Source organism: Heliconius melpomene, chromosome 7 (genome assembly GCF_056956725.1).
Source record: "Heliconius melpomene rosina isolate 202511_hmr_F chromosome 7, ASM5695672v1, whole genome shotgun sequence".
NCBI lineage: Eukaryota > Metazoa > Arthropoda > Insecta > Lepidoptera > Nymphalidae > Heliconius > Heliconius melpomene.
In genome coordinates, this window is record NC_140395.1 from 11,847,319 (window position 1) to 11,863,282 (window position 15,964).

General features: G+C 32.6%; 1 protein-coding gene across 4 annotated transcripts in view; it reads right to left on the reverse strand.

Annotated features, from left to right (window-relative positions):
* The window catches only part of Ntan1 (N-terminal amidohydrolase 1), a 67,614-nt gene that overhangs the window by 17,052 nt on the left and 34,598 nt on the right, over positions 1-15,964 (reverse strand). For 3 of the 4 annotated variants that reach the window (XM_085187568.1, XM_085187567.1, XM_085187569.1), the window contains one exon: positions 4,748-4,800. The gene's annotated coding sequence lies outside the window, so the exon portion shown is untranslated. Of the gene's footprint in view, positions 1-4,747; positions 4,801-15,756; positions 15,911-15,964 lie in introns of those variants that run through there. The other variant, XM_085187566.1, reaches the window with a different exon arrangement.

Below are 15,964 nucleotides of genomic sequence, written 5' to 3' on the forward strand. Positions count from 1 at the left end.
CCACACTTAGGGAAGAAAAATACTTTTTTAGAAAATATATAAAACTTTTACGTTGCCGGTATTGAACTAGCGTCTTTTGGGAAACCATCCAAACACTAAGACTTCTAACGCCCAATGTTAATAACCAATCCTAATCCAAAAATTGCTACCATAGATTGAAATAGACAGAGATGGAGGTAGGCATGCAGGTTAGTGATTGGATAGATATGTCGGACAGTACGAGATAGACGTTAACTGGAGATAGGAGATACATTATTAATATTGGGCGTAAGCCAAACGCTCTTATCAAGCTACGTCGTAATTTTTATACACTTGCTACAACATATTTATTATAATATAATTATTTATGTAGTTTAAATATATATACGTTTCATTTTTTACACATGTAAAAATAAATAAATACGTTATTAAAATTACATAGAATATCCTAAGAAATTTTTTCAATAAGTCCTCTCTATGCAAGATAGTAACAAATGTAAAGACAATTTCGTAATATGTATAATATCCAGTAAGGAACAGATATTGACTCACCAATATCTCTACTAACTTAGTCATCCATATTACTCCCAATAAGTGGATGCTTAGTATAAACTTCAGAGACCAAGCTTTGAAGTTCATACAGCACAAGCTTCTTTAGAATATAATGGTACTCGTATGTAGGTAGCGAAATTACTACAGATAAAGAGGCTACCGGTGCTTTACCGTTTGATAGAATTTTGAATCTTCTTTCTTTAAGGTAGAGTTCTAAATATATATTTTTAAACATTATCATCAACTCGCAATCTACATGTCCCGCGCACGCGCGTGGGATCTTCCGTTATTTTCAGCCAGACATATCGTTGCCATATAAAAAAAATGAAATGCTCATAAATTCTAAGCAATTATAGATTAGAATTATATATTTATCAAAGCAGGTAGTGGTGGCGCAGAAGCACCGTGTGACTGTAAACGCAACAGGTTGTGGGGTCGATTCCTACTTATGAAATTGAAATAAATAAATATTTTATAACAGCTATGTACAAGATTCAATAAAAACATAATATTCTCTTCATTCAGATATGTACTCAAACGGGGCACCCCCGCTGGTCTGATTATAGTACAAGCCATTTTTGTTACATTGTCTCGATAAATACATATTCTGACAATTTAACGCAATCATCACAGCCATTAAGTAATTTCTGAGTAACGATATTATGTATGAAAGAATTTAACTCTTTCTATTCTGTGTTCGTAGGACAATTCATTTTTATATAAGTACTGTCTGTGGCATAATAGATCATAGTAGTAAGTATCCCGTACACAGCAGGGTAGGCAGAGGGAACCTAGTGTTAAGACACTATATTTCCCAGTTCAGCCGAATTCCAGAGGCATTGCGTGCTGAGTGGCGGAGAATAAAGAGAAACTAGAGGAGGAGAGAATGAGGATCGAACCCACAACAGGTCGCGTTTACAGTCACACACTTGTGCCTCTGCGCCACGACGGGCCTCAAAAGTAGTGCTTAATTTAAATCCAAGTTTAGTTACATAATGATTATTAAATAAAATCTCTATTTATATGTATATAATATAATAAAACTTTATGTATCTATACTATATTATTAAATAAACTCAAATTAGTATGTTGATAAGTGCTTGCCATGCGTGAATAATCAATGGTGCGCGTGCGCATGCGTCGCTGCGAGAGGCGTTACCGTGGCAAATCGATTTTAGATATAAGAGAATTTGTCTTGTATGTGCACGCTGGAATTATCTTAGACGTGTATGAAAGCTACGCTCGTTTGGTGTTACGAAACGAATGTTGTACAAAGTAATAAATACCAAGAAATATTAAATTTGTAATGTATTATAAATTTAATATTTCTCGTTTTTGTTACGTTGTTATAATTTTATGCATTTTGATTAACAATTTTATCAACATCATTTAATATCAATATATTAAAATTAAATTGCCCAAAAACTTATTATCTATATATATAAAAGGACTTGTCCTCACTGACTGAGGTAAGACGCGCGCACAGCCTTAACCGCTGATGGTAGAAACGTTAAATTTGGACAAAAGTTTACTTTTGTAATCTGGACATCCACTAAGAAGGGATTTTGAAAAATTTTAACCCTAAAGGGGTCAAATAGGGGTTCAAAGTTTGTATGGAAAAAATTTAAATCTTTATCGATTTTTATAAAATTTGAAATTTAGATTTTTAAAAGTATTTAATTGAACACGTGTTTCATCGTTTTCTAGAATTCCTCCTCTAAGGGTGCAAATAAGGGGTTGAAAGTTTGTATGGAAACATCTTTAAACCGCCAGCGATTATTATAAAATTTGAAACTTAGACTCATAAAAATATTTAATTGAAAATGTGTTTCATTGTTTTCTAGAATTCACCCCCTAAGGGTGCAAATAAGGGGTTGATAGTTTGTATGGAAAAATCTTTAAATCGCCACCGACTCTTTTAGTCTCTTAAAAATACATTAATTGAACACATGTTTCGTGGTTTATTAGAATTCACCCCTAAATACGCAAGCGAAGCTGCGCGCGTCCGCTAGTAATTATATAATTTTCATAACTAATTTATAAATTGTACAACGTAAGACCTGTCTAATAAAAACTTTAATACTTAAATAACATCTCGTTCGCTACTCAACTACAAACTAAAAGCTGTTTATTAAACTCATTTCAAAACTAGCTCTAATCCTGCGCAAATTGCTCTTCCAACAAGTAACTCATTAGTTAGTTAATAATTACATTTCAAAGGTAACCAGGAACTTCAACCGTCCCTTTCTAATACACCGAGGTGGACACCAAAACGAGCGTGACAGAGATATCTGATGAGATCAAAATCAGCAGTTAGAATTTGTATTACAAACGTCTCATTATTTAGTGCGATGTTTCCTGTTGTTTAGATCTAGCTAGAATTATTATTAACATAATAATAAATTAATGACAGGTTGTGCTGTTAGACAAATTAGATGTATTAGAAGTAATCTTGACAATTTTCTTTTCTAATTATTTATTTAATAATTTTAGGTAGAGTCAATGTACGTCTACTCAACACGCAACGCCTCCAGAATTCGGGGGAAAGTAAGAACATTTCCCTCCGTCAAGTTGCGTGATGGTACCTAGCAAAGTACGTTACGTGGACAATAGCTATATTTTAAATATGATATTTCTCCCAAGTGTCATTAGAATTAAGTTTCAATAGACGTAAGAATGCAAAATAGACACCACAGTAAGAGATCTTTTATGTAGTTCTTATGCAAGCATTAAATATTTTACAGCATATAATTGTAATTATTAATTTAAAGTTATCTACGTAAATCAGCATTATATTAATCCATCCTGTCGCAATTATTAATATTATCAGAGTGAGATTATGGGTTCAATTCCCATTTAAGAAATAATGATCTATTAAATATATTCAATTCCGTCCGAATAAAAGTGAATGTACAATAAAAAGCAAAAAATTAAAAATATAAAAAAAGCTAAACTAGTTTTACATAGCTTTGGAAGAGCTCTATTCATAATTAATTTTACAACTGCATTGTCTTACATTCGTTCCACAGCACTTCTATTGTACGTACCTACCTATTTCTTAATAGTTGCAGTAACGCGGTATTATATCTGATAAATGTATGTGTTGAACTATGTAAGTATAATATTTTTAAATGAAGTAATATAACGGTATTACATCATTTCTTAATAAGTAATGACATCTTTTTATAACTTTACAAAGAAAACATTAGATAAAATATAGTGCTAACTGAAATATGTATTTATATACGAAGATAAAGTTGACATTAAGCACCGTTCAAATTCATAATTCAACTTAAATTCAAAATATATTTTAATCAAATAGATTTGCAAGAATTCTCTCTCTCTCTCTTTCTACTTCAATCGTCGAATGAACGTAAAGCTACCGCTCAAAATTCTTATTAGAAAATCATTGTTATTATCGCTTGTCTTTCTTCTTCGCTTCCTAAAAAGTGTTTTTCTTTCCTACGTGTGGAATAATATTTTCAAAAATTGTAAATAATAATAATTTGAATATTGCGAATTTCAACAGTTATAACTCCATCCAACAGATCATCAAATAAAAATAATATTTTTCCGCGAAATTTCATAAAAGTGTGATTTTGTGACAGAATCTAGCGTTGGAAACAACAATAAAATAAGTTACCAAGCAATAAACATACGGTGTCTTATTATAGCCAATAAAATGAGTATTTATTTAGAGTCCAGTCAGTCATTCGAATTTACTGCCTTATCCAAGTGCAATGACTCAACAGAATTATACTTAAAGTCTACCTATATTCGTGGTAAATAAAATATTAAATAAAAAAATAATTGTAATATATTAAACTCAACAAAAATATTCGTCAATTGAAAAGAAAATTAACCTAAGTACATATTTATCTAATACTCACACGTTCTCTAAAGTCCAAAGAAATGCGTAGATATCTGTATCTTAAAAACAACTGAACCAATTTTGACGAAACTTGGACTGTAGTCTAAGTGGTATTTGCATATACCTATAATTTAAATCAATAATGATGATCTCATGTGATTTAAAATTACCAAAAAAAATTGTGGACAAATATACAACGTGCTTGGAAGCTTAGCTGACAAGTACCTACTATACGTAGGTAATCAAATATTATTCAATTTCAACAATAAAACTATATTTCCCCCTTTTTTGAAGTCAGTTAAAAAACCCCTAATAAAAAATTAAAGACAAATTGTAAAAACTTACATTTATAAAAAGTTTGTATTATGCATCGATACTTGAACACATCGACGGCGTATCTGAAACAAAAAACAAAGAGATAAGAAATTTTTTATTGTATAGACGATAACTAATACAGTTCTGACACAAAAAATAAGATAAAAGTTTGTCGTAAAAATCATCATAATATATCAGTGTTTCGCTTCACCCGAATGGACCACATTTTTCATGAAATATTTTATTCTAGCTAGAGGACCATTACATATTTATTTTATTAATTTAATGTATTTTATGTATTATTTTAACAAAGTATCAGCATTGTGGATTATCTCTATATATAAAATACTAGCAGACGCGCGCAGCTTCGCCCGCTTATTTGTACTTGAACACTGAAACACGTGTTCAATGAAATAATTTTAAGAGTTTAAATTTCAAATTTTATAAAAATCGGTGGCGATTTAAAATAAAATAATTTTAAAATAATAAAATCCCATACAAACTTTCAACCTCTATTTCATCCCCTTAGGAGTCGAATATTGCAAATTCCCGTCTTAGAGAGCACCTACGTCTTATAAGTAACTCCTATGCAAAATTTGAGATTCCTTTCACATGTAGTTTCTGAGATTTCGTGATGAGTGAGTGACCTTTCGATTTTATATATATAGATAGATAGATGGCACATGTTTCACACTCCTCCGTCCGCACATTTTTTTTTAAAAATAGATATTAAGATTTTGCTTGACATATTAATATAGAGATATACATACCTGAGCTTCAAATCATTCTTTTAATGAAAACCACATTAAAAAAAATCCTTTGAGTATGTAGTTAAAAGATCTACGAGTATATAGGTGGGAAGTGATTTATATTAACTATTTATTTATATAAGCATAAATTATACAAATATTTATGGGTATATATATATATATATATATATTAAGAAATAAAAATAAATCGAGAACGTCGTGGCGTTGGGGTACAAGGCATCGCGTACACAACTGTAACGCGACGGTTCGATCCCCACTCAAGAAAATGTATTTTATTATTTATTACAATTTTCCTTTCTTCGCACTTACACTAAGGCAAAAAGCCCGACGTTGAATCACACCTCTCAACATGCAAGGCCTCGAAAAATTCGACGCAATATAGGAAACAGAGTGTTTTAACACTAGTTTCCCTCTGCCTCCCTCGTATGTACGGGATACAGCGTGAAGCTGATATTAATTGAATTTTTATTTAACCATAAATCATTTAACAATTTATTTCATAATAAACTTACATACTTAAAATATTATCTAAACCCATCAGCTCAGCTCTAATCGCCATGTCCAAGAGTCGAGAGAGATCTAAAATAGATGGTGTCGCCGAGATAAAAAGTGATTACAATTATTTATGCACGTCCGCGGTGAACGTCCTGCGCGCTGCCGAACCGGACAGGTTGTGTTGTAGACACAGTATAAAAATATACTTAACACGACTTCAAATGTAGACACAGTTATATTAATATGTCAATATTAAAATTCTATTCGATTAAAACGTCAATATTACAATTCTATTCTATTAAAATGTCAATATCGAAATTCTATTTAGATATTGATTAATTTCTTCTTCTTTCTCTTCCTAATAAATAAATTAAAAAATAAAATAAAAATTTTACCTGTGAGCTCTGTATCTCACACATAGCAGAGTAGGGAACCCAGTGTCGAAACACTCCATTCCGCACTTTCAGCTGAAGTACTACGACGCCGCGCCGCGCTTTGCCTTGTTACCAAATCGAGGAAATTTTATTATAAATATTGCATTACCTCGAGTGAGAATCGAATCCACAACCGCTGAGTTTACAGTGACATACCTCCAAGCGCCCCTGCGCCACAACGGCAACGCCATAAAATAAGTGCAATTAAATGTAGAAAATAGTTATTTATTGTTCTCCCTACATACATAACCTTAAACAACATGCTATAAATTTGGCTATAAGCATTTCTATATTTCACGATAGCAATAAAGAAGATGGGACGATATCTTCATTACCGAGAGGCGCATAGAATCGATGCCACGATAATTACGTACGAGTATGTACCGCTCTCAGACGCTGGTAGACGGATGATATTAATTCTGTAGTTTAGCTAAACAGTATAATAATAACTATATACGAAACTCGTATTTTTTTTGAGGAGTCTAGAGTTACGACACTCCGCTCCCCAATTTCCACCAAACTCTGGAGGCATTACGTGTTGAGTGGCTAAGTCAACACTGCGCTTTGCCTTGACACCAGAGAAGTAACGAAAATATTGAATATCACATTCCTTCAAGTGGGAATCGAACTCACAACTACTCGCGCTTACAGTCACATGCTTGTGCCCCTGAGCCACGACTGGCCTCCATATAAATAACAGTATAATAATTATTACTAATAAATATTACGCTTTATAAAGTCAATTAATTAAATGCTTATACCAATCATAAACCACGCCTTCAAATATGCCACATGGATTTAAGTAATAAAAGGGACGTAGTTAAGTAATAACTTAACTAATTTTATCAGTCACCCACTAACATAAATGAAGTAATATCTTTAACAACTAAACCCTGAGGCTACTCTTATTTTAAAATCCAAAATATTATAGTGAATATTGAAAATTGGATTGAAACTTACATATTGAAGTAAATCGGCCGGCGTTGAGTTCCGCAGCTCAACACGCAATGCCTCAAAAAAATTGGCGGATAGTGGGGAACAGAGTGTCTTAACACTAGGATCTCTCTGCCTGCACTGCTGTATGCGGGATACAGCGTGATTTTTATATTGAAGTAAATCTAAAATATAATTTATTAGAATACATAAATAACATGCAATAAAGTAGGTACGCTTTTGAACACGACAAACGCCTTATCTATACCTAATTTCCGAGAAATGTCAAAAATACCAACAAAAACTCACGCTATGAAATCAAGCTTATTTTTAATGACTGATAGCTGTGTCTAGACTACGACATTTTGGCACACGTCGTAGCAAAGAAAAACAGTTTTTATTATAATTTAAATAAGAATTAAATTACTATTTAGAAGAATAAACAATATATTGCCTACATAATAAATAACCTCGAAATTAAATTTATATTCACAAAGTTGTTAGATTCGAAATTAATTATGTTGCTTTATTATTAAATTTAAAAAATCAGCTTTACGATGTATTCCGCACACAGGAAGGTAGACAGAGGGAACCTATTGTTAAGACACTCTATTCCCCACTTTTTCGAAATTTTCGAGGCATTTTACGTTAAGTGAAACTGGGGAAAACGCCGTACTTTTGCGTTGGTGCTAGAGCGAAGAAATCAAATAATAATTATAAATAATAATTCATTCCCTCGAGCGGGAATCGAACCCACAACCGTCACATTATATTCACATACTTGTGTACATTATACAGCCTCAATTATTCATCCTTAATATATTCATCAATATATTCCTCAATATATTCATCGATTTATTGGTATATTCATTAAGTGAAAGTCACGACGCTTAAAAAGACGTATAGAAAGAGGTGCATTGTTATAAGAACAATAGTATTGAAAAATTTTAAAGAACCAACACTGACCGCGTTATTGAGTAATTTGGAGCGAACGGCGATCGAAATATAACGCTTAATAATCGAAACGCTTTATTTACGAATAATAGATTTTTTTACTCTTATACTCTTACTAGCGGGCACGCGCAGCTTCACTTGCGTATTTAGGGGGGAATTCTAATATACCATGAAACATGTGTTCTATTAAATACTTTTAATAGTCTGAATTTTAAATTTTATAAAAATTGGTCCCGATTTAAAAAAAAATCTATACATACTTTCAACCCCTTATTTGCACCCTTAGGGGGTGAATTCTAGAAACCCATGAAACATATGTTCAATTAAATGTTTTTAACAGTCTAAATATCAAATTTTATAAAAATCGGTGGCGATTTAAGAATTTTCCCATACAAACTTTCAACCCTTTATTTGCACCCTTAGGGAGAGAATTCTAGAACGATGAAACACGTGTTTAATTAAATACTTTTAAAAATCTAAATTTTAAATTTTATAAAAATCGGTGCCGATTTAATTTTTTTTTCATACAAACTTTGAACCCCTATTTCACCCCTTTAGGGTTAAAATTTTTCAAAATCCCTTCTTAGTGGATGTCCAGATTACGAAAGTAAACTTTTGTCCAAATTTCAAGTTTCTACGCACAGCGGTTACGGCTGTGCGTGCGTCTTACCTCAGTCAGTGAGGACAAGTCCTTTTATATATATAGATAAGAGCTTTATTTTAAAAGACTCAAGTATTCGGCAGAAAGTGTCTTAATGGAAACGGAGTTTCTTAATAATAGGTTTAAGGTTCCTTCTACTGTAGAGACATGAGTGGGACACAGCTTAAAGTTACAAAAATAAAAACAAATAATAACACCTTCTTAAGGTATATAGGTATCATCCCCAATATGTATATAGACTATTAAAAAAAAGGATTTTTCAATTGAAACTAGTAGTTTCTCAGGTTTAGCACATTCAACCAACCAACCAAACTAACCATATTACTACAGATAACTTATTAATTCATGTATCGATACTAAAACCTTAAAAAATATTTTCATTAGACTTAAGTAGGTGCAAATAGATGAAATGAAACTGTCTATCCGTTCGTCTGTCATCAGTTTGACAACCGCCATCAATCATCATCACAAGACTTAAGCTTGTAAACGTTTCATCACGCGTAACTAAGTAAAACTTGGAAACAACGTCATTTATGGTATAGAGCGAGCTCAAAATTACAGAAGTCATAATATCGAATAATATATTAGCTATAAAATTGTGCCATCGAAAGTACTGTCTGTGCAAGATCGTGAAACCTTTCGACAAAGTTGTAAACCTCATTGAAAATTTATTGAGCTTGGCAATTCTAATTCATGACTCTTTATACAGTAGATACAAATATGAAAAAAAAGACATTTTGATATTCTTCCTAATTAAAGAGGAAGGCGATCAAATATGGATGAATTTATATCTGTTTTAAAATTAAATATCGGCTGTTTCTTAAGAAAAAACTAAATTTAATTATAATTCAGAGTGGATGCATATCCGCCTAGGATATTACAGGACTAAATCAGTATGATAATACGACATTCGACATTAAAAAAAATATATTTTACATATAAAAAAAAATCAAATTATAACAATCTATTAATTTTGGTCACAAAATACAACTATTACATCAATAAAACCTATTCTTAATATTCGTATTGTTCATCTGGCAACCATATTTCTTAACTAAATGTCAACGTACCACCATCAGCGAACGATTGATCCCATACCAGTATTGAAATGTCAATGTTAAGATAAAATCTGACGATCGTTGGGGTCTGATCTCTTCCGTACGAACGAACGTCGCTTACTTACAGTGGGGAGTCGAGATTGTATTAGTTATTCAATTATGCGCATCAGATACCGAAGCTTGAGGCCAAGTTGAAAAGGGAGGCATGGAAATAACAAACGCCATTTACAGCAATGAATAGGCAACCATTAAGGGATACTTAACACATGTTGGAGATAGAGACGCAGATAACGTGTAAACTAAAAACGTAAACTTACGTAAATCCTTTGTACCTACTGGAAGAGGAGACGTTGATCAAGATGTATATTTGAATAGTAAGGCCAATACAAATTCGTGATCCATCAAAACGCAGGAGGGTGTAAAAACCGTCGCGAGCGCATCTATCCACTCTCGAATAAAGGCTCGTTACGCGTCCGGACCCATGAATGATGGATGACCGTGGCTAACTTGCGCTTACGTTCTACAAATAGTGTTTCACGATTTAAATCATTTATTCTCTACATCCCAAGATTTAGAATCATTTGAACATGTATCGAGTAGAATTCGTAGACATTTCGTTGGTACAAAATGATTGACAAGTCCGGATCGATAGTATCGGCCGTCATAAATAACACCGCCACCGCTAGTTAGTACACATTCATTGCTGTAAACGTTTCGTGTACTTGAGATATGAAGGGTTAAACAATGAAGGCGTAATCGAATGCTAGACACTTACAGTCTATAAAAAGTTAAAGCATGAGTTAATGGCCGTTTCCAATGAAAAGCTTTAACATTTCATCTAAGCTTAGTTTATTACAGATGACTAGAAGCATATAGGTAATAAAAATTAATAACAAATCAAAGATATATATGAAGATTTTCAAATTGATAATGAATTCTTGTCTGTGTTAAATTGCTTAAAACAATTTATTTATTACTACTTTCATCGAATGAATTACGATCCAAGCTTACACATTTCCCTTATAAACAACATCATTTATTTATATAAAAGGGACTTTAGAGGCAAAAATAACTAGTGGCACGTTAGAAAGTACCCAATGCACTTTACGCAAACGTTTGTTGCAGTTAATAAATTAAAACTATTACCGTCCTATAAATCTCCACCGATGACATAAATTATGGGTTTCCGTGCATCGTCTTCCAAGTCTTACATGAGATTAATATATATGAATATTAATAAACTATCCGTTTTGTTAAACTAACTACCTATTGGTAATCTTTGTCTTAAGTACATATTAGAAGACATAAAACAATAGCATTTATTGTTGTTGCAACTTTTAATTTTATTAATAATTTAAATATATTTGTAGCCTTAATTAATTTATTATATTTTATTTATTTTATTTTATTATATTTATTATATTAATTTATTATATTTAATAATATAAAATTTTAAATAAGATATGCACGTCTCCAATACAATAAGGCCAATGGGACCCAATTTAGTAAATCAAACAAATTTAAATTCATTTATTATATCATCGAAAATCAGGCACTGTTGAAGAAAACACGGCGAGTGTACCCTGTAATACATCAGGAGTACCACCGGAGGACCGGTGAGGGCGCGACCGTTACTTCGTGTCCAATAAATCCCAGAACAAACGACAGCAATAAGAAAGCCCGCCAGGCATCCATCTCCTGTCAAATGAACATACTCATAAACAGGCGGGCGTCACGTGAACACGGCGACGTGATAAATCAGATTCGGCCACAACGCTTGTATCAATATGAGGGTCATCTATGCTTATAGTAAAATCGGAACGAATCGGTGTCTGTACGTTGCAAATATATAAGAAAATTTGTTTTTGGTGGTGTTTATTTTATTTTATTTTTATCTGTCTGTGCGTTTGTTCACGCTAATCTCAGAATCGGACCTTTCCTTATTTACTAATTCCTTAAAATTTAGTATTTTATATCAATCGGTTTAAAAATAACAAAGTTATACTATTTTGTTCAACAAAACTGCTATAAGTAACGGTTTTATTGAATTGGCCGAAACTTCTTTTTGATATAAAAATAGATATTGTTTTTAAAATATTATTATTATTATTAGAAAACCAAAGTAATTCAGATAAGTAAAGCGGCGAGCGGGTCACTAGTTTTAAATATAACATTTAATAAATCTAATGATAAATGTAAAATGCCAGAATAAAAAAAATAGATTAATAGTGTCTTTTTTAAAATAAAAAACGCAAAAATAAATATTGACATATTATTACCGTAATAATGTCAAACTGTAAGTCAACTTTTACACAAGACTATAAAGCATCATTAATATTCAATGGCAGACTAATTGTAAAAAAAAAATTCTAATACTTTAGAATTATATCGTGATAAATGATTGTGGCATTCTCTTTCTCCATAGCGTACGTACACACATATGTTATTAAGAACAGGTTATCTCTTCCGTACGACACAATAAAAGTACACACTTCGACTTTTTAAAATTAAATTAAATTAAATCAGCTTCATCCTGTATCCCGCACACAGCAGGGTAGGCAGAGGGAACCTAGTGTTAAGACACTCCGTTCTCCACTTTCCGCCGAATTCTGGAGGCATTACGTGCTGATCTTTTGCATCGACACCAGACCGAAGAAATAAAAATAAAAATGTAAACAAATATTTCATTGAGTCGAGTGGGGATCGAACGCACAACCGCCCCGTTACAGACACACCCATGTGCTGCTGGGCACCGACGGCCTCGCAGTAACGCAAAGCCCTAAAAAACATTATAGCAAGAATTATATATCCCCATCATAAATATATTCCTGAACGAGACGGCCTTGTTGAAGGTAATGTAGTACCAATAACTTTACAAAGTATTTAAATTTATATTGCAATATATATATATAGTGCCAATAAACTAACAATCGTGTTATAGAAAATTTATAAACGTTATAGATAAAATTATTATGGATGACATCAAGTCTTCAAGCATGAAGCAGATGTCCCCGAGCGGATATTAGTCATACTCATACCTACACTCAACACGCACAAAAACACACGTTCACAAGTATAACAGTGCGAGCGCGAATTGGAAGATGCATTAACACTAATTGAAGACTTCCCGTCGCCATCAGCTACATCTGGATTTAAACCAATTAAATATCAGAACCATATTACGTTCATATTTTTCGATATCAATTGATTGATTTTGATATTTTTTGATGTTATGTATACATTGTTAGTGAATTAATTAAATTTATTAATTAATTAATAATCAGCTTCACGGTGTATCCCACAAACAGCAGGGTAGGCAAAGGGAACCTAGTGTCAACACACTCCGTTTTCCATTTTCCGCCGAATTCTGAAGACATTGCGCGTTTTGTGGCGTAACTCAACGTCGCGCTATGCCTCCACACCAGATCAAAGAAATGAAAACATACATTTTAATAAATATTTCATATCTTCAAGTAGGAATCGAACCCACAAGTCACACCCTTGAGCCAAGACTGGCCTTTTACACATTGTCTATATTTCTTAATTACAATTCTTGTTAAATTGTATATAAAATGAAGACATTTAAAAAACATGCTCATAAAAATTACCTAGCCTTCTCGGTACACGGTAATGGCGGAATCGACAACACATTAAGACTTCGCTTTAAGGGAATCTAAGATTAACGATCGAGATCGAACATATGTAGTCACGTCGGAGCTATTAGCTGAAGGACTAAATGCTAAGAGACATGCGAACACTGTCCTTTCTTTAGCCTCACTAAGTGCTATGTTTAACTAAATTATTAACTGGCTCTATTTAGTAAATTTTATATAGGTAAAAACTAAGGCCCGTGTTTAAAAATCGTTCTAACTCAATTATGAGAACGGTCTCCAGATCGATCTCAGAGTTGAGAGCGATTTATGATTACGGGCCTTAGTTTTTACCTGTACCTACTATAAATTAAAGAAAAAAATATTATAATAATTTTAATGTCGATAATATATTTTTTGGTGTAATTATTAAAATATAAATAAAAAATAATAATTCGAGTTCACCTTTCACTTAACATGTCCATATACCTCAATTTTCGGACATAATGACGCCAAACAATAAACTTTTTCATAACAGTTATTAGCGCTGTCGCAATTTGTTGTGAATTCCATCTAAATTACTCGTGAACGCTCGACTCGAATCCCAAATAACTGAGATTAGGAGAACAACATAAGTATACTGTTGTCCAAATGTAAAAAGCACGCTGTATCCTGCACACATCAGGATAGGCAGAGGAAACGTAGTGTTAAGGCACTCTATTCCCCACTTTCCGTCTTATTCTGGATTACGCATGGCGAAACTCAACGCCGCTGCTCCTACATCAGAGCGAATAAACAGAAATATAAACAAATATATAATTTCTTCGCGAGAGAATCGAACCCATAACCAGTCGTGTTTACCACGACTAGCTTAATATATAAAACAGCGTTCATTGTCTATATAATAGACAATGTTATAGGTGTTCTCGTGCCGTATTCCACCGTCATAGTTTCCACGGGTATCTTTTGGGACATCGTCGACAATCCAATGGCAGGCAGTACACACGCTCAAACTATAGTGAACAAATGCGTTTGAAATCTTATTTATAGCCGGCTGCCTAGATACTGCATAGAAGTGTGCCTCTTATTATTTTGCTATTCAAGTATAGATATTTCAATATTTTATTTTTAGATGTTGTTTGTATGTTGACCGTATAATGTATGTGATAGTCCTAAATTCAATTAAAAATATGGCAAATAGTATTTGTAATTTTTTACAACTAAAAAATTTCTAAATACAACATTCATTAACAACCAATGAATGTTGTAAAAAAAGTTAATAATAAAGTTATAATTTTTTATAAAAGTTAACAATAAAGTTATTAATTACGTTGTACAAAATACATTTCTGTTTTGGCAGTCGACAAGTTCATTAATAAAAAAGTAACTTTAGATATCTAGACAAAAAGTTGAAAACAGGAATTTCTAGTCATTTAATTATATTTTTTTTACACAAGTCATAACCAATAGTTTTTACAATCTCCTAAGTATAATTTTACATTGAACAACTTTTACTAAATTACATTTTAGACTCGCATTAAAACTATGAAGTATTTTAAAAGTAATTTCAACACACGCAATATCTAGATTTTGTTATATAATAGTAATAGAAGAGATGTGTATGAAAGTGAACTTGGCTTTGTTTTTGAAAGTTTTCGCGCTTGCGTGTTGTATTCTTCATGTCAAACTCCTCCCCTCTCGGCAACAGGTAGAGCAGTGAAAAAAACGTTGAAGCACTCATTTAGTACATATTATTGTTTGTTTATGTGTAGAGGCGCAGGGTACAAGGGTGTTATAGTAACGACGACGGTCGTGGGTTCGATTGATCGGCGAAATTAATTATTATTTTCATTTCTTCGCTCTGGCTCCAAGCTTACCTCTCCCTTACACTGCTATATGCGGGATACAGCGTAAAGCTGATTTTTTAAATTTATAATTACCATGTTTCTACGAACTATAAAATTATTATTATATTACATACTATGAACACCAATTTATAAATAGGTTATTTATCACGTTAGTGATAAAAGGCGAGATTGATTATAATACTACTTCAACGAGCCGATAGTGAAGTAACTCTTATAAATATATCGACTTAGCCACTATTTATAAATACCTAATTAAAATAAAATATGGTAACTTACCATATATCGTTGAACTCTTCAAAAGGACGATCACGTTATTGAAACACGTAAAGTTCACAAGTGCACAAAGTTCAAAAATAACCGAACGTTTTTTAATTGCGGCGGCAATAACGACCACTCTCGGTGGTGTCTGGACATGGAATGGTGCCCTGATGATGGCAGGCGAAAGACAGGGGCCTGGAGGGGCCTGGAGAGGTGCGGGGGGAAG